The following is a 10,845-nucleotide window of genomic DNA, read 5'->3' as shown; positions in this document are numbered from 1 at the left end:
GAAACTTTCTAAGTACATGTTTACACCTTTGATGTGATATTGTTTCCTTAGATTGAGCTCTGGCACCATTGTTATCACAATGTAAAACAATACCATCTCCAACACTAGACACTACTCCTAGCTCCAGAATGAACTTCTTCATCCAAACGGCTTCCTTTGCTGCATGTGCCGCAGCAATGTACTCAGCTTCTGTTGTAGAATCAGCAAGAGTGCTTTGCTTTGAACTTTTCCATCTCATTGTCCCTCCATTTAGATAAGAGATAAAACTAGATTGGGATCGGAAATCATCTTTGTCGGTTTAGATGCTCAATACGAAAAACGAGTATCATATACTCAAACATCTAATTCAAGATCTTTGCATACATTAATATGAATCTAATAATATAGAATAATACCTCTTGATGCGTGAATTCCTCTTACACCACAAGTCTTCTAGTGGAGATCCTTTAGAACGTCAAACGTCGTTCCTCTAATGTTGGTCCACGAACAACCCTTGGATCACCACGTATGCTAGTACGGAAGAGAGTAAAATCCTCTTGCTTTTGAGGTGTATGGTAGTCGGATAAGTGCAAGGGGGAGGAAGAGTAAGGAGAAAATATGATTTTGCTCTCACAAAGTGATGTAAAGTATATACTAACTTTGTGACCCCATATCCCTATATAAGGTGGTTACAAAGGAGGTGCTTCATGAGGCTTTATTTACCTCATAATTTCACACACATTACGATCCTAATAAACTCATTAGTTACATTTCACTCCACCCGTCTAAAAATCCTCCAACCCATTTCACAAATGGATTCAGGTAATATCCAAGGGTTGTCACGTTGTGTAACCTCATAGGACCCAATATATATTAGTAGTTGGCCCTATTTATACTAGTCCAACAAACCGCAATTATCTTCTAGCAAAATGTTGCGGTCACCTTATATTATTGAATATATAATCTCTATAATTTGTCCATATACATTTAGTTTGTTACACTTGATCGAGGACAACATCCTTCAATTTTGTGACTCATTTCTTCTGTCATTAGTGTGATGTATGCCAAGAATACAGCGAAATATGTGAGAGATCTGGTGACCCAAACTATGGCTGGAAGGGGACGGAGAGAGGGGATAAATGCATAAAAGAAAACAAATAAGAAAAATAAACTTTAGGCTGGAAGTAGGCGTTAACTGCCACATTATTAATCAAATTTTTAAAAACAAACATTAATAATTTTTTGGAAATATAAATTATCAAAAGATGTTAGATGAGATGGAAATTCTTTAGACATCCTTACCTAAGGTCACAGGTTCAGGTTAAGGCTTGATCCTCTATATTTTTTTCAAATAATGATCACGTCACTTATCGTTGGTTAGTCGACACATCACAAAATTTTAGTGGCGGCAGGAGGGTGCCACGTGACGCATAAACGTTTTCAATCACATCTTTTAATATATTTGTATAGGTAATCAAAGTTAGTTTTGATTTTGTTTGGTAATTATCCTATGTTGTCTCTTGATGTTAACTACCTTATGATTTAACTCAATTAACAAAGCATCAAAACTTATCTCCAGGGGCGAGGCTAACAAAACAGGGGCCCTATACAATTTCTGTTTATGAGTTCCTTAATTATAGTTTGGAAAAAATGACATAATTTTATTATTTAAACTACCAAGAGATTTATGATTTGTTACAAATTTTGAATTATCATAATTAATCAAAAAATTAACTAAATTTGACGACTTATATAAAAATTATATACACGTTTACTGCAACTCTTAGAGTAGGGCCATTAGTTGATCTCATGTATAGATCATGAGAAGAGAGATAATAAAAAACAATAAAAAATAGGAAAGGTAAAAAAAAAGGAGGAAATAGGGTGAAGATCAAATCATGGCAACGATCTCAAACCCAACAAAAAAAGTTGGTTCATCATCCACATGGCGCGAGCTAAGAGGAAGCTGAATATGATGCTGGCCCCATTTCTGTTGCATGGCAGAGATCTAACCATCCGTATTTCATCAACTTAATGGTCTATATTGCACTGAATTAGTAATGTTGCAAATTTTTGCAACGGGCATATGTACAGTTTAATTTTTTTAAAAAAAAAAGCAAAAAAGAAAAAACAACTATATATTTGTTTGGTCTATAAATAGTGACCATATTGAGCTACTTTCTACACATTTTATTGTTGAGATCATTTGTTACTGAAAGTCATATTTGTTTCTTTTCATCATTTATCCACCCCACAAAAATATATTCTCTCATAATAAAGATTAGTTATGGATACCAAAATCGATAGAAAAGGAAACCCTCCAAAATCCAAAAGACCTCAACAACCTCACATTAATCCAAGATTTTAATCATCTAGCTCCTCCATTGATCTCAATTCTCAAACTGATCCAATTTTTCATATGGGATACAACTCACAAAATATGATTTATCCTACTCAACTTAACCAACAATTCCTCAACAAAATATGAGTTTCTCAAATGCACCTTGTTACTCCCAATTTGCTCAACATTCAGAAGAAAATCAGTACAATTCGAATGAGAATTATCGTAAGTCTCAAACATCATTCCCTATTTCTCAACATTTCCAGCAGTCACAAGGTGAAGGGTCATATATGAACTTCAATAGTTCATATCGATCTCGAGCTGCATTGGTTGAGCGTGATGATGACAACAATGAAGAAAAAGTTAAAGGGTCAAGGAAATCATGGAGGCCAACTGAAGAAGAGGTTCTCATGAAGGCTTGGCTAACGGTAAGCCAATATAAAGGTAGTAATACTAAATAAACAACAATATTTTCTAGACAAAATTTACTGAAGTGTTTAAGGAAGTTAAGTGTTTTAGAGATCAATGCTGGGAAGAAGGAGTTGACAGTTTCAAGGAGTCTTATCTTACCATTTGACAGAGAGTTGGGTCAAATACAAAGTCAATGGAAAATAATACATGCAAAAGTATCCAACTTTGTTGGTGCAAATATATGCTCATGTGGAGGCTCATCGAAAAAGTGGTGAGTCCAATGACAACATTATGAAAACTGCACTTGCAATCTACAAAAAGGATAATAAAACAGACTTCAATAAGCTTTATTGTCGAGAAATTATGAGGTGTAATGATGTATGGAAGCCTAAGGGAGATACTGTCAAAGCTTGAAAAAATCAGACATGTAAACAAGAAAGTGGCTCAAAGAGGTGGAGGATCAATAAAGCTGGCAAATACTCCACTTCAAGTGAGCCAAATATGCCAAGCAGTGGAGACCGAACTAAACCTAACGACGGGTTCACCAAAAATAAAGGCAAGGGAATGGTTTTGAACATGCCTGCAGAAGCCTTTCAGGAGTGGATGGATCAACTACAAAGATTAAATTTGGAGAAAAACAATGAAGTTCAAGTCGAGATCGAAAAGATTAATCATGAAAAAGAAAACAACACTATGATGGCACCGCTAGAAAGGGAGAAAATTGCAATTAAAAATAGGAAGATTAACTATAAGTTATTCAAGGTGGTTTCAACAAGGAATGATTTAAATGAGGAAGAACAACAACTTAAGAGAGATTCAGTTAAGGTTTTATTTCCGATATAAGTTTCCGATTTTCCTTTAGTAAGATTAATGTTATTTAATGTATCTCCTACATTCCGATGTAATGATATTCTTTTTTTGGTAAAATGTAAGAATTATATTACCAAAATTAGCATGAAGCTCCAACTACAACAAAACCTTCAAAAGCTACATGAAACATCAGAAATAGTAAACATCATGAGCTAATTGCTACTTTCTAGTAGGTTGTTCAGCCATAACATCTTCTCATTACTCCATTTCACAGTTACTTTCTAGCAGGGGGTGTTCTTGCTGGCTGTCTAGCCCAAGGTGATGGGCCGCCTGGTCTGGCCCAAGGGAAAGTGGGATAGGGAGATGGAGGAATGGACCAGTGACCCCATCCCCAAGGCCACATTGGCTGCTGCCCTGGTGCTGCTGCGTCACCTGCTGCCTGACCGCGGCCATTGCGGCCGCCACTGTCGCTGCCGGAGCTCCGGCCACCCTTGCCGCCACCCTTACCGCCGGAATTCCGGCCAGTTTGACCCCCTTTGCCACGATTATTCCCATGCTTTTTGTTATGGCCATGATTAGAATGGCGATTTTGGGAATAATCACTCTGGGCATCCGACTCATCTACATCTCGAGCCACCATCGCAACCCCGATAGAGGCTTTCTTAGCAAGTCCCGCTTCTTCAAGTGTCAACATAGAGTGGGCTTGATAAAAGGGTGGGAGAGGATCACTTTGGTGAATAAGTGTAGCAACTTGATTGTACGACTCCGTAAGACCGGAAATCATTTGAAGAACAACACGGTTATTAGAAACCGGCGCCCCCACATTTTTATGTTGATACGACAATGTCTTGAGTTGTTGACAATACGCAGAGGCATTAGCAAAATCCTCCATATGTGTATTAGAGAATTCTTGTTCAAGAGTTACGGCACGGGAATTTTTATTATCTTAGAAAATATCACGCAAGCGATTCCAAGCATCCATGGCCGTGGAGTCGGGTTCAATAATAGTGTGGAGGAGATCAACGGAGATAGTAGCATAAATCCATTGAAGAACCGTAGCATCAAGTGTCGACCATAATTCTTTTTCATCTTCCGTTGTCAGGACCTTCTCTTTCCAGGATTCCGGAGGAATAATATGATGGATAATTTTGTGAGAGCGAGCATGAATCTTAAATAATTCAGCCCATGTGAAATATTGGACGTTTTCCATGGCTAAAGTTATGGAAATATAGTTTCGAATGTTCGAAACTACAAGAGCTGGATGAAAGGAGGTCTTGCCGTCAGTCATGGCTGCTGACCGGAGAAACTGGCCGGAGAAAGAAGGAGGCCAGAGAGGGAAGAAGGACGTGCGTGCGGAAGAGAAGAGGGGTAGAGAGGAGAAGAAGGCCTAGGAATAATCTGATACCACGAAAGAATGATTTCCCTTGATCATTTCCATAATGAAATTGTCAAGATATACAAGCCTTAGCTACAGAATAGGAAACAACTAACTATAAGCCTAATTACACGAGATATGCTACAAGCTATGTATAACAAACTTTGACTTAATTTACAGGAAAGAATATTATCAAATATTCTTTATTATATAGAACCTAGCCTAAATATGATTTGTTAGGTACTATTAAGTTGAAAAGATAGCTCATGTCAAAAAAAAAAGATAGCTCTTATATTCGGATACTAGATTTAGAATAAATTGTTTGTTGTGGAGTTTCAGTTAGTATTATTATAATTAATTCACAGCGATACCTATTGTCGTCACTGTTATAATTGTTTATCAGTTTTGTTTTTCATGTTACGTATGTGTCTTGATTAGAAGTTGTATTGGTTATGTAAATTGAATTGTTGAAAAAAACAAAAGTGATTAAAGAACTAATCATGTAATGTGAAAGAATGGCAAAGGTTAGAAGGAGCCGATGAGGATCGCTTCTAGTGGCCCCTCATACGTTATGTACACATGAAAAAAGGCTTAGGGCTTCTTTAATGGTCGACCCTAAAGACCTTAAGGATTACATTCTGGTGGAGTGTCTTAAGGGAAAACCTTGTGGTGAAGTGTCTTAGGCCTTATATCTGGTGGGAAGACATTCCCCGATAAGCGATGTGTCTGTAATCTAGTGTTACTACCTTCACGTCGTTCCCTTACATATTGCCAATTGATTGTGTTAAAATACGTAAAGTATATGAATGTCTGTAACATATTGATTGAAAGGAATAAAGATTGTTCCATAGGGAACTATGATTTCTCTAAGGGTATTGGATGACAAATTTAAAGCATGTGATTATTCTGTAAAGAATTATGAAGTCACCAAGGTTGTTGGTTGACAAGTTTAAAGCATGTGTAGCGATTGCTATTTTTATTACTATTATTATTGTTATAGCTATTGTTTTAACTCTGATTGAATGGTTTATAAGTAAAGGATCACCAAAGTATGTTTTAAATGTGTTTTATGGGTTAGTACTCAACTTTGCTGATGTGTGTATGTTTTGTTTGTCATTTCAGTGGCATGTCACTTGGTAGGTGGCAGTGTCCTATTCGTTACAGGTTCAAAAGTTGGAGTTCTATATTGTTGAAGGTTTTGGATTACTAGAATTAGAAATAGTGGTATTAACTTGTATTTTGAAGTAAGGTTGCTCAACCTTGTAATAGTTGCTCATTAATTAGTTGTTTTCCATTTTTGTATTAAAAGGGCGTTGATGCGGTTGATTCTCTTTGGTGTTGCTCCGCGAAAGCGTAGAGATTGTTGGATGTTGGAATTGGAAAATTTTTATAATTGAAATTGTGAACAGGGTTAAATGATTTCTCACTTTAGGGTTCTATTTTCAAAGGGAAATCCTATCGGATTTTTAAGAGGAACTTATAGAGTATAAGAATCAAAGCATTATTTAATAGTTCATTCTAATTTAATAGAGTTGGGACTTCGGTTTCCACATTCTCGGATATAGTTCAGCGAGTGTGATGGTAGCAGTTGGTTAGCTCGACTAGATTCATTAATTCCGCTGTGCACTAATCCTTTGTAAGCAGGTCGAGAATGACCGTCTGTTACAGCGCCGGTCTCCTATGCTTGCTGCCCATTTCTTCATTTTCTTGGCTGCTTTGTCCAAGTATACCTTGGATACGTCGAGTTGCTTATGCCACTCTTTAGCGAGCTTATATGCAACGGGACTTCTCCTTGTGTAGCCCGACGCGACGGATTGTGGTGTTAGAGGTTGTTGACCAGGCCATGACGATCTCGAACGGACATTGTTGCGTTGACTTTGGCCGCTGCAAGTTAAAGGAGAATTGGGAGACATCTATCAACTTGGCCCAATCTCGTTGGTTGGCACTCACAAAGTGCCGTAAGTAGAGGTCCAACAAGGCATTCACCCTTTATGTATGTCCATCACTTTGTAGGTGAAAGCTTGTTGAGAAGTGAAGAACCAACCCCAGCAATTAGAATAACTTTGTCCAAAATTTTATTGTGAAGCGCGAATCCCGATCACTAATAATAATTTGAGGCAAGCCCCAATACTTTACCATATTCTTAAAAAATAGTTTGGCGGCTTGCTCGCCTATGCAATCCCGTGGAGCCGGGATGAATGAACCGTATTTGGAAAAGCGATCAACCACCAGCATAACGGAGCCACAACCATCAAACTTAGGTTGGGCTGATATGAAGTCCATTGAGACACTTTCCCATGGCCTTTCCGGGATTGGCAAAGGCTCTAATAATCCTGCTGACACACAGGGCAAGTCTTCATGTAGGCCTCGATATCATCCCGCATGTGAGGCCAATAATATGTCTCCTCAAGGAGTGCCATCGTCCTTTGAATCCTTAGGTGGTCGGCCCACATCGAACCGTGGCATTCCTTCATAATATCGGGCCTAAGGTTGTCTCACTTAGGCGCGTAGACTCTTCGACCAACGGTGTATATAACATCATCTTTTACCTAGAACCGTCTTGTCTTCCCCCCCCCCCCTGGCCATCTCCATCAGCCCCTTAGCCAAAGGATCTTACTGGGTGTGCTCCTTGACCCATTCAAGAAGGTTGCTAGCGATGCTACTTGCGCGAGCAGGCATGGCATTTTGGCTTAGAGCATCTGTGACGGCGTTTTCTTTGCCCGGCTTATACTCCATAACATAGTCAAATTCCGGAAAGAAATCTTGGCATTGTGCTTGCTTCGGTGTGAGCTTCTTCTCGTTTTGAAAGTATAGCTGGTTGGCACATTGTCGGTCATGATGGTGAACCGACTCCCGAGCAAGTAGTGCCTTCATATTCGCAAACAAGAGATGATTGCGGCCATTTCTTTGCCATGCACTGGATACCGTCGTTCCGTGTCATTTAGTTTATGCAACTCATAAGCGATCAAATGTCCCTCTTGCATGAGCACCCCTTTGATGGCAAAGTTGGATGCATTGGTGTGAACCTCGAATAGCTTGGAATAGTCGGGCAAGGCAAGGACGAGCTCCTCTGTAATGGCTTTCTTTAAATCTTCAAATTCCCATTGACATTTTGAACTCCATCGCTATTGCACCTTCTTCATCAACAAATCGATCAATGGCGCTGCTCTTGCCAAATAGATCTTAATGAATCTCCGATAATAATTGACGAGCCCAAGGAAAGAATGTAACTCTGATACGTTCTTAGGCGGCTCCCATTCATTGATGGCTTGTACCTTATCGTTCTCCATCATGATTCTTCCTTCCTTGACACGGTGTCCCAAGAAAGACACCTCTCCTTGTTCAAACGAACACTTCTCATTTTTCATTTAGAGCCCGTTCTCTTGCAAGACCTGAAAAACTTGTCGTAGATGTTGTACATGGTCTTGTAATGTGTCGCTATACCCGACGATATTGTCGAGATAAATGACTACAAATTTATTTAAAAAGGGCTGGAAATTTTTATTCATTAAGGTGAAAAAAGTAGTCGGGGCGTCGGTGAGACCGAAAAGCATCACCAAGAATTCGTGAGACCCATAGTGAGTGATGCATCCCCTTTTTGGTTCATCTCTTTCGGCTATGCGCATTTGCCAATACCACGATCGGATATTCAGTTTAGAGAAGCACCTGACTTTATCGAGCTTGTCGAACAAATCGGCAACCAAGGGAATTAGGGAAAGCGCCTACCATTTGTCAATTTCATGAATTTGTTTCCTTACTTTTCAATACTACCATTTTTCAGGCGTTATATGTTCATTGCAGGTGCTTGAAACCTCGTTGACATTTGCATTTATAGTCTAAGAGATGCACATAAGACAATACAAGTTCACTTACTTGGTTATTGCAGTGTCCTAATTTGTTTATGATGGTCATACGTGATCTCTTCTGTTCTCACAAGTTTATTCCACCTTGTCATTTATAGATGAAATTAAACAAATGTCGGAATTAGTCAATGTACGTTGACTTTATTCATAAACTTTGCAAATCTCCTATCTGCTATAAGATATTTGTCGTTGACGACTACGTCTGGATACAACTCGTCATTGTTCTCAAAGCTAAAGTACCTCGAAATAAAAGATAGTAATTCTTTGTCGTTGCTATTTCAACAATGCTCTGATGACACACTCATCAATTATTGAAAATTAAATAAATTAACTAATGAAATGACAATACTTAGATAAAACTGGTATTTTTTTGAGATGGACAGCATTCCAGCTCCGTGGGATCATGGTCCCGTCGCGTCGCTGCAATTTATACGCACCGTTGCCAATATTTTACTGATTTAGTAAGGACCTTCCCACTTAGGACCTAACTTAATTGCGTTTGGTTCTTGTGGGTTTTTAAAAACCTTTTTTAACATTCAAGCGCCCTCGGTGAAGATTTTAGCTTATACATTTTTGTTGAAACTTCTTGCGACAATTTGTTATTGTGTTGTCCTTTTTAGTAACGCTGCGTCTCTCAGCTTTTTATGGTATTAAGATCGTTAACCATCTTGTCACGGTTTTATTGCTTTGTCATTAAACCATAGTTGGCAGTTGGCATGCTAATCTCAAACGGCAGAACTGCTTCACAACCGTATACTAGTGAAAAAGGTGTTTTTCCGGTCGCAGTGTGTATTGTAGTTCAATTATCCCATAGGATGGATGGTAGTAATTCTTGCCATTTCCCTTTCATGGCCTTGAGATGCTTCTTTAGTGAATCTATGACGGTTTTGTTACTAGATTCGGCTAGTTCGTTAGCTTCGGGATATCTTGGTATCGACGTCAACAACGTGATGTTACATTCGTCGCCGAAACGTTTGGTCTTGTCACTTATGAATTTCGACCCATTGACGCGTGTAATTTCTAACGGTACTCCAAACTTGCAAATATTGTTAGTATGTATAAAGAAAATTTATTTATCACGTACCTATTGGAATTACGTTGCCTATATCCACTTAGAAAAATAATACGTCAGTGGCAACATGAAGACCTTTTGTCCTTGGGGTTTAGGTAGTTTACCAACTATGTCCATTCTCCAATTCATCAAAAGTCCAAAGAGTTTGAGTTGGATGTAAAGCTTCACAAGGTTTGTGCTTCATACTTGCGTGTGTTGTTGACAACTGCCACACTTTGTGACGTACTTGATTGCGTTGTGCTTCAATTTTGGCCAATACACCCATCCTTAATGCGTGATTGCATAAGTTGCATCCTCCGAAGGGGTTATCGCATGTTCCTTCATTGAGGTCTTGTACTGTAGAACTTGGTTCCATCGACGCTTCTCCTAACATAGCAAGTATGGTCCAGCTACAGATTTTTTGAACAACAATCCTTAGATAACGAAAAAATCTGGATGCTTTGAAGCACAATTTTCTTGCTTTTGCTTTATCGTCTGAAAAGACATCGTTAATTAAGTAATAAAGAATTGGTTTGGTCCAGACGATACTTAAATTGTGGTGTTATCATCCATATCGTCGGTGTGGTTTCCATTGTCTTACGTTGTGATAGTAGCAACGTCAATTATTCCTAGTGGTTTGCATATTGTTGGCTTCGTGAGATGGACAATTAGGTTAGGTGTAAACGATGAGTCACTCAAGGACGACCCCAAATTAGCGAGTTTGTTAGTTTGATTGTTTTGTTCTCTTGGTATCTCCACTATGCAGAAGGGGTTATATTGCTTACTTTTATTCTTCATCATGACCTCCAAGTTGGACACCGGTTTTGAATCTTTGCATCAATTCCCCATTGATTTGATTTTTATGAGGAGCGGTTCGCTGTACACTTTAAGAGATTTTGCCAACAGGTCGTTAGCCAAGGTCATTCCTACGATTAACACTTCGTACTCTGCTTTATTTTTAGTTGCTCTGAAGTCGCAACATATTGCTTGTACAATCTAGTCCCTTTGTGGGGGC

General features: G+C 38.7%; 1 pseudogene; it reads right to left on the bottom strand.

Moving 5' to 3' along the window:
- Positions 1 to 3,815: 3,815 nt before the first annotated feature.
- Positions 3,816 to 7,336, bottom strand: LOC104896396 (uncharacterized; annotated as a pseudogene).
- Positions 7,337 to 10,845: the final 3,509 nt, after the last annotated feature.

This window comes from Beta vulgaris, chromosome 3, assembly GCF_026745355.1.
Source record: "Beta vulgaris subsp. vulgaris cultivar EL10 chromosome 3, EL10.2, whole genome shotgun sequence".
NCBI lineage: Eukaryota > Viridiplantae > Streptophyta > Magnoliopsida > Caryophyllales > Amaranthaceae > Beta > Beta vulgaris.
This window is presented reverse-complemented; position numbering and strand designations above follow the sequence as displayed.